Here is a 9,796-nt window from a genome sequence, read left to right as displayed (position 1 = left end):
GTCAGCTCCCAGACTGCTGCACTGGGCAGCACAGCATGGGGAGGAGGTGACCAGCCCTCTGTGAAGGAAGAAGTGGTTTGGGACTATTTAGAAAAGCTGGATGAGCACAAGTCCATGGAGTCAGATGCACTGCATCTGAAGGTGCTAAAGAAGTTGGCAGATGTGATTGCAGAGCCATTGGCCATTATCTTTGAAAACTTGTCGCGATCGGGGGAGGTCCCGGACGACTGGAAAAAGGCTAATGTAGTGCCCATCTTTAAAAAAGGGAAGAAGGAGGATCCTGGGAACTACAGGCCAGTCAGCCTCACCTCAGTCCCTGGAAAAATCATGGAGCAGGTCCTCAAGGAATCAATTCTGAAGTATTTAGAGGAGAGGAAAGTGATCAGGAACAGTCAGCACGGATTCACCAAGGGCAAGTCATGCCTGACTAATCTAATTGCCTTCTATGATGAGATAACTGGCTCTGTGGATGAGGGGAAAGCAGTGGACATGTTGTTCCTTGACTTTAGCAAAGCTTTTGACACGGTCTCCCACAGTATTCTTGACAGTAAGTTAAAGAAGTATGGGCTGGATGAATGGATGATAAGGTGTATAGAAAGCTGGCTAGATTGTCGGGCTCAACGGGTAGTGATCAATGGTTGCATGTCTAGTTGGCAGCCGGTATCCAGTGGAGTGCCCCAAAGGTCGGTCCTCGGACCGGTTTTGTTCAATATCTTTCTTAAAGATCTGGAGGATGGTGTGGATTGCACCCTCAGCAAGTTTGCAGATGACACTAAACTGGGAGGAGTGCTAGATACACTGGAGGGTAGGGATAGGATACAGAGGGCCCTAGACAAATTAGAGGATTGGGCCAAAAGAAATCTGATGAGGTTCAACAAGGACAAGTGCAGAGTCCTGCACTTAGGACGGAAGAATCCCATGCACTGCTACAGACTAGGGACTGAATGGCTAGACAGCAGTTCTGCAGAAACAGACCTAGGCGTTATAGTGGACGAGAAGCTGGATATGAGTCAAGTGTGTGCCCTTGTTGCCAAGAAGGCTAATAGCATTTTGGTATGTATAAGTTGGGACATTGCCAACAGATCGAGGGACGTGATCGTTCCCCTCTATTCGGCATTGGTGAGGCCTCATCTGGAGTACTGTGTCCAGTTTTGGGCCCCACACTACAAGAAGGATGTGGAAACATTGGAAAACGTCCAGCGGAGGGCAACAAAAATGATTAGGGGACTGGAACACATGACTTACGAGGAGAGGCTGAGGGAACTGGGATTGTTTAGTCTTGTGGAAGAGAAGAATGAGGGGGGATTTGATAGCTGCTTTCAACTACCTGAAAGGGGGTTCCAAAGGATCTAGACTGCTCTCAGTGGTAGCAGATGACAGAACGAGGAGTAATGGTCTCAAGTTGCAGTGGGGGAAGTTTAAGTTGGATATTAGGAAACATTTTTTCACTAGGAGGGTGGTGAAACACTGGAATGCGTTACCTAGGGAGGTGTTGGAATCTCCTTCCTTAGAAGTTTTTAAGGTCAGGCTTGACAAAGCCCTGGCTGGAATGATTTAGTTGGGGATTGGTCCTGCTTTGAGCAGGGGGTTGGACTAGATGACCTCTTGAGGTCCCTTCCAACTCTGATATTCTATGATTCTATAACCTTCACAGAGATATGTAGCATAAAAAATATTCCAGTTATACCATATATACATTCATAAACATATTTCCATAAAGCCTTAGGAGTGCATGGTCACAGAGGGCATCAGCTGCAATCCACAAGGGAACCCCCACAGTTACTGCATTCTCTGAGGTACAGAGGGCAAATTCAAAAGCTTCCAGGTTTCTTGAATAATCAGCTATAAATCTGAAATCCATGGCAGTGACCTTCTCCAGCACAGTCAGCAAGATTTTCTCTGCCCTCTGGAAATGCTCCATCCTCCGACCTTCGTGGGAAAGTATCACTCACAGATAGCTGCGCCAATGAGAAACTTTCACAGCCATGGCTACAAAGCCAGGGCAAAGATCCCCTCCTCTCTGCAGAGCTCCTTTGGTGGTGCAAGCCTTACCTTCCCCAGTACAGCCAGGTATGCATGCAGGTGGGGGAGGGAAGGCAGAGAAGGCTGGGAGCAGGTGCCTTGTGGGAGGAGCAGCCAGTGGAGAGACATTCTAAGGTATTAATAAGCCCAGTGTTTTCCTCCTACATAACTGAAAGAGTGCAAACTCCATCTGAGCTATTCATTGCCAAGGTGGCTACCTAACAATCAGGTGTATCTGGCAAGAGATCCAGCCAAGCTGATAAGTCTGAGGCACAGCACATAGCTATCCTACTCGGCAAACAGGAAATGGTCAGGCCAGATCCTCAGCTAGTGTAAAGAGACATCACTCCATTGATTTCAGTGGAAAGATAACTGATTTATGCCTGCTGGGGATCTGGCTTCAATGGAGAGATGCTGATTTACATCAGGTGGGGAGCTGACTCAGTGTCCATAGCAATGAGTCGTTAGCAGCATTTATATGAAACACAAAGAGGCAGTAAAGGATTTCCCTGTGAGCTGAGTCACAGAGCAGCCCTCTGTAGCTGTGGAGAAGGAGCAGAGGTACAGTACACAACACAGAGGTTTGCTTGAGATGCTTTCTGTCCATTTGACTAAGTCACATGTCTCCTCATGGCCCACAGGTGGCTAGTCCACTGATCACTTGGACTCTGTGCCCATCCATTTCCTCATGCACCACTTAGAAAGCCTTGGTGTCAGATGATGGCAATCTGAGGTCCTACCCACAATCCATGTGAGGCCCCCACACTGCCTCCCCCCTTGTTATGGCTCTGCCCCTCCCTAGAATGGCAGCAGGTGTCCGAGTTAAGATGAATGGGCCAGTTCACACCTCTGGGACCTCTTGTTCCAGGCTGTCTGCAGACATCAGTTATGCTCAGAACATATTTTCAAGTTTCCTTTGCATCCACAAGGGCTCGAAGTATAGTTGATTTTTAATGCAAGCAGAATTCCGATCTCATCCTGTAATGACAGGAGCTGGGGCCCCAGGCATGGACCTACCGGGCCTATGCCTTAATCCAGACTGAAAAGCCTGCAGATAGATCCCTATTATTTAGGGAGTATAACAGGGTCAGCTACCTCCTGAATGCCCCTTGTGACCTGGGGTGGAACTGTCTCAATTTCCCCTCTTCAGGCTCCTCAATAAACTCTAGAATCATAGAATCATAGAATCATAGAATATCAGGGTTGGAAGGGACCGCTGAAGGTCATCTAGTCCAACCCCCTGCTCGAAGCAGGACCAATTCCCAGTTAAATCATCCCAGCCAGGGCTTTGTCAAGCCTGACCTTAAAAACCTCTAAGGAAGGAGATTCTACCACCTCCCTAGGTAACGCATTCCAGTGTTTCACCACCCTCTTAGTGAAAAAGTTTTTCCTAATATCCAATCTAAACCTCCCCCACTGCAACTTGAGACCATTACTCCTCGTTCTGTCATCTGCTACCATTGAGAACAGTCTAGAGCCATCCTCTTTGGAACCCCCTTTCAGGTAGTTGAAAGCAGCTATCAAATCCCCCCTCATTCTTCTCTTCTGCAGGCTAAACAATCCCAGCTCCCTCAGCCTCTCCTCATAACTCATGTGTTCTAGACCCCTAATCATTTTTGTTGCCCTTCGCTGGACTCTCTCCAATTTATCCACATCCTTCTTGAAGTGTGGGGCCCAAAACTTGACACAGTACTCCAGATGAGGCCTCACCAATGTCGAATAGAGGGGAACGATCACGTCCCTCGATCTGCTCGCTATGCCCCTACTTATACATCCCAAAATGCCATTGGCCTTCTTGGCAACAAGGGCACACTGCTGACTCATATCCAGCTTCTCGTCCACTGTCACCCCTAGGTCCTTTTCCGCAGAACTGCTGCCTAGCCATTCGGTCCCTAGTCTGTAGCAGTGCATTGGATTCTTCCATCCTAAGTGCAGGACCCTGCACTTATCCTTATTGAACCTCATCAGATTTCTTTTGGCCCAATCCTCCAATTTGTCTAGGTCCCTCTGTATCCTATCCCTGCCCTCCAGCATATCTACCACTCCTCCCAGTTTAGTATCATCCGCAAATTTGCTGAGAGTGCAATCCACACCATCCTCCAGATCATTTATGAAGATATTGAACAAAACCGGCCCCAGGACCGACCCTTGGGGCACTCCACTGGATACCGGCTGCCAACTAGACATGGAGCCATTGATCACTACCCGTTGAGCCCGACAATCTAGCCAGCTTTCTACCCACCTTATAGTGCATTCATCCAGCCCATACTTCCTTAACTTGCTGACAAGAATACTGTGGGAGACCGTGTCAAAAGCTTTGCTAAAGTCAAGAAACAATACATCCACTGCTTTCCCTTCATCCACAGAACCAGTAATCTCATCATAAAAGGCGATTAGATTAGTCAGGCATGACCTTCCCTTGGTGAATCCATGCTGGCTGTTTCTGATCACTTTCCTCTCATGCAAGTGCTTCAGGATTGATTCTTTGAGGACCTGCTCCATGATTTTTCCAGGGACTGAGGTGAGGCTGACTGGCCTGTAGTTCCCAGGATCCTCCTTCTTCCCTTTTTCAAAGATTGGCACTACATTAGCCTTTTTCCAGTCATCCGGGACTTCCCCCGTTCGCCACGAGTTTTCAAAGATAATGGCCAATGGCTCTGCAATCACAGCCGCCAATTCCTTCAGCACTCTCGGATGCAACTCGTCCGGCCCCATGGACTTGTGCATGTCCAGCTTTTCTAAATAGTCCCTAACCACCTCTATCTCCACAGAGGGCTGGCCATCTCTTCCCCATTTTGTGATGCCCAGCGCAGCAGTTTGGGAGCTGACCTTGTTAGTGAAAACAGAAGCAAAAAAAGCATTGAGTACATTAATGCTTTTTCCACATCCTCTGTCACTAGGTTGCCTCCCTCATTCAGTAAGGGGCCCACACTTTCCTTGGCTTTCTTCTTGTTGCCAACATACCTGAAGAAACCCTTCTTGTTACTCTTGACATCTCTTGCTAGCTGCAGCTCCAGGTGCGATTTGGCCCTCCTGATATCATTCCTACATGCCCGAGCAATATTTTTATACTCTTCCCTGGTCATATGTCCAATCTTCCACTTCTTGTAAGCCTCTTTTTTATGTTTAAGATCCGCTAGGATTTCACCATTAAGCCAAGCTGGTCGCCTGCCATATTTACTATTCTTTCGACTCATCGGGATGGTTTGTCCCTGTAACCTCAACAGGGATTCCTTGAAATACAGCCAGCTCTCCTGGACTCCTTTCCCCTTCAAGTTAGTCCCCCAGGGGATCCTGGCCAGCCGTTCCCTAAGGGAGTCAAAGTCTGCTTTCCTGAAGTCCAGGGTCCGTATCCTGCTGCTTACCTTTCTTCCCTGCGTCAGGATCCTGAACTCAACCAACTCATGGTCACTGCCTCCCAGATTCCCATCCACTTTTGCTTCCCCCACTAATTCTACCCGGTTTGTGAGCAGCAGGTCAAGAAAAGCGCCCCCCCAGTTGGCTCCTCTAGCACTTGTGCCAGGAAATTGTCCCCTACGTTTTCCAAAAACTTCCTGGATTGTCTATGCACCGCTGTATTGCTCTCCCAGCAGATATCAGGAAAATTAAAGTCACCCATGAGAATCAGGGCATGCGATCTAGTAGCTTCCGTGAGCTGCCGGAAGAAAGCCTCATCTACCTCATCCCCCTGGTCCGGTGGTCTATAGCAGACTCCCACCACTACATCACTCTTGTTGCACACACTTCTAAACTTAATCCAGAGACACTCAGGTTTTTCTACAGTTTCGTACCGGAGCTCTGAGCAGTCATACTGCTCCCTTACATACAGTGCTACTCCCCCACCTTTTCTGCCCTGCCTGTCCTTCCTGAACAGTTTATAACCATCCATGACAGTACTCCAGTCATGTGAGTTATCCCACCAAGTCTCTGTTATTCCAATCACGTCATAGTTCTTTGACATCACCAGGACCTCCAGTTCTCCCTGCTTGTTACCAAGGCTTTGTGCATTTGTATATAAGCACTTGAGATAACCTGTTGATCGCCCCTCATTCCCAGTATGAGGCAGGAGCCCTCCCCTCACAGACATTCCTGCCTGTGCTTCCTCCCGGTATCCCGCTTTCCCACTTACCTCAGGGCTTTGGTCTCCTTCCCCCGGTGAACCTAGTTTAAAGCCCTCCTCACTAGGTTAGCCAGCCTGCTGGCAAAGATGCTCTTCCCTCTCTTCGTAAGATGGAGCCCGTCTCTGCCCAGCACTCCTCCTTCATGGAACACCATCCCGTGGTCAAAGAATCCAAAGCCTTCTCTCCGACACCACCTGCGTAGCCATTCATTGACTTCCACGATTCGACGGTCCCTACCCAGGCCTTTTCCTTCCACGGGGAGGATGGACGAGAACACCACTTGCGCCTCCAACTCCTTTATCCTTCTTCCCAGAGCCACGTAGTCCGCAGTGATACACTCAAGGTCATTCTTGGCAGTATCATTGGTGCCCACGTGGAGAAGCAGGAAGGGGTAGCGATCCGAGGGCTTGATGAGTCTCGGCAGTCTCTCCGTCACATCGTGAATCTTAGCCCCTGGCAAGCAGCAGACTTCTCGGTTTTCCCGGTCAGGGCGGCAGATAGATGACTCGGTCCCCCGGAGGAGAGAGTCCCCGACCACCACCACCCGCCTCCTCCTCTTGGGAGTGGTGGTCGTGGAACCCCCAACCTCAGGACATCGCATCTCATGCCTTCCAACCAGCGGAGTCTCCTTCTGCTTTCTCGCCCCAGACATATCATCTGGTCCACTCTCCGCAACGGTACCTGTGGAGAGAACACACAAAAGACTACACACAAAAGACTTTTGTGAGTGCAATAGCAACAACCCTTCTTGGGGTCTGGCTGTTTAACATAAAGGTCAAAAATAAATACAAAAAGGTCTTTCACCGCAGGCCCTGTTCCCTAAGGGCTGTCTCTTTCTGCTCTTCAGCAGCTGAAGAAGATGCAAGGCCTGGCCTGTCTTCTTTGCCTTCTCCCCAAAAGGAAAACTAAACTTCCAGCCAGGGGTTTCTTTCTACCCAACTATGACTCCCTTCCTCAGGGACCACAGCAGGAGATTCATTCTTCCGGCAGCTTCACTCTGCTGTTCTCCCTGCCCCAGCTGTCATGAGAAGCTGATGGGCTGGACCAATTCCCTCATAAAGGGCCCAGTCCAGCCCCTGACAGGGGTTTGGATGCTGTGCTATCACTCCACTGTGTGAACCTGTACTTTTCACTCTGGCAAATGTCCATGCTCTGTTTCCTTCTGCTATGGCAGGGGGTACGATCTGCCCTGCAGTTATCCACACTGCCCACTAGTACTGTCAGCATTATTTTCTATTTGCTAGTCTAAATCTGTGAGCAAATGGAAAAGAAAAGCTTTTGCTCCTGCCCAGAGCTGCACTGGGCCCAGAGTAAAGTTCAGAGCTTGATCCAATGCCCATTGAAAACAATGGAGAGAGTTCTGTTGACTTCAGTGAATGCTGGGTCAAGTCCCTGGTGAGCACTGTGCTGGGGTCTGCTCTCTTGGAGTGCTCTGTGCTTGGTTTTATCAAGGGAGGAGGAAATACAGTCAGAATCCAAGACTTTGGGCATGTATTAGTGAACAGCCTTGAAACAGACGTCCCCCAATGTGACATGCCAGCCTACATTGTTCCATTTGCCACTCGCAAGTTGCTATTGACGCTTGCTGCTTTAAAACCACTTCAGGCTGGCTCTCTGCCAACCAACCCCACAGCTGGTATCCCAACAAGGCAAGAAATGCCTTTGAGGTGAATGTTCATTGAGGACTTTGGCCAATCCATTGTGTAACAATAAGATGATTAAAACACCAAGTATGTCAGAAATTAGCACTGGATGCCATTTGAAATCCTCAAAATTGAAAAAAGTCAAGTGGTCCCTTCAGAACAGGGAGAGTTTCTTCTCTTCATGTCATCTGTCATAGAATCATAGAATCATAGAATATAAGGGTTGGAAGGGACCCCAGAAGGTCATCTAGTCCAACCCCCTGCTCGAAGCAGGACCAATTCCCAGTTAAATCATCCCAGCCAGGGCTTTGTCAAGCCTGACCTTAAAAACCTCTAAGGAAGAAGATTCTACCACCTCCCTAGGTAATGCATTCCAGTGTTTCACCACCCTCTTAGTGAAAAAGTTTTTCCTAATATCCAATCTAAACCTCCCCCACTGCAACTTGAGACCATTACTCCTCGTTCTGTCATCTGCTACCATTGAGAACAGTCTAGAGCCATCCTCTTTGGAACCCCCTTTCAGGTAGTTGAAAGCAGCTATCAAATCCCCCCTCATTCTTCTCTTCTGCAGGCTAAACAATCCCAGCTCCCTCAGCCTCTCCTCATAACTCATGTGTTCCAGACCCCTAATCATTTTTGTTGCCCTTCGCTGGACTCTCTCCAATTTATCCACATCCTTCTTGAAGTGTGGGGCCCAAAACTGGACACAGTACTCCAGATGAGGCCTCACCAATGTCGAATAGAGGGGAACGATCACGTCCCTCGATCTGCTCGCTATGCCCCTACTTATACATCCCAAAATGCCATTGGCCTTCTTGGCAACAAGGGCACACTGCTGACTCATATCCAGCTTCTCGTCCACTATAACCCCTAGGTCCTTTTCCGCAGAACTGCTGCCTAGCCATTCGGTCCCTAGTCTGTAGCTGTGCATTGGGTTTTTCCATCCTAAGTGCAGGACCCTGCACTTATCCTTATTGAACCTCATCAGATTTCTTTTGGCCCAATCCTCCAATTTGTCTAGGTCCTTCTGTATCCTATCCCTCCCCTCCAGCGTATCTACCACTCCTTCCAGTTTAGTATCATCCGCAAATTTGCTGAGAGTGCAATCCACACCATCCTCCAGATCATTTATGAAGATATTGAACAAAACCGGCCCCAGGACCAACCCTTGGGGCACCCTTGATACCGGCTGCCAACTAGACATGGAGCCATTGATCACTACCCGTTGAGCCCGACAATCTAGCCAGCTTTCTACCCACCTTATAGTGCATTCATCCAGCCCATACTTCCTTAACTTGCTGACAAGAATACTGTGGGAGACCGTGTCAAAAGCTTTGCTAAAGTCAAGAAACAATACATCCACTGCTTTCCCTTCATCCACAGAACCAGTAATCTCATCATAAAAGGCGATTAGATTAGTCAGGCATGACCTTCCCTTGGTGAATCCATGCTGGCTGTTCCTGATCACTTTCCTCTCATGCAAGTGCTTCAGGATTGATTCTTTGAGGACCTGCTCCATGATTTTTCCAGGGACTGAGGTGAGGCTGACTGGCCTGTAGTTCCCAGGATCCTCCTTCTTCCCTTTTTTAAAGATTGGCACTACATTAGCCTTTTTCCAGTCATCCGGGACTTCCCCCGTTCGCCACAAGTTTTCAAAGATAATGGCCAATGGCTCTGCAATCACAGCCGCCAATTCCTTCAGCACTCTCGGATGCAACTCATCCGGCCCCATGGACTTGTGCACATCCAGCTTTTCTAAATAGTCCCTAACCACCTCTATCTCCACAGAGGGCTGGCCATCTCTTCCCCATTTTGCGATGCCCAGCGCAGCAGTCTGGGAGCTGACCTTGTTAGTGAAAACAGAGGCAAAAAAAGCATTGAGTACATTAATGCTTTTTCCACATCCTCTGTCACTAGGTTGCCTCCCTCATTCAGTAAGGGGTCCACACTTTCTATGACTTCCCTGGTCATTTGTCCAATCTTCCACTTCTTGTCAGATTCTTTTTTGTG

Source organism: Caretta caretta, chromosome 9 (assembly GCF_965140235.1).
Source record: "Caretta caretta isolate rCarCar2 chromosome 9, rCarCar1.hap1, whole genome shotgun sequence".
Lineage (NCBI taxonomy): Eukaryota > Metazoa > Chordata > Testudines > Cheloniidae > Caretta > Caretta caretta.
Note: the sequence above shows the minus strand (reverse complement) of the source record.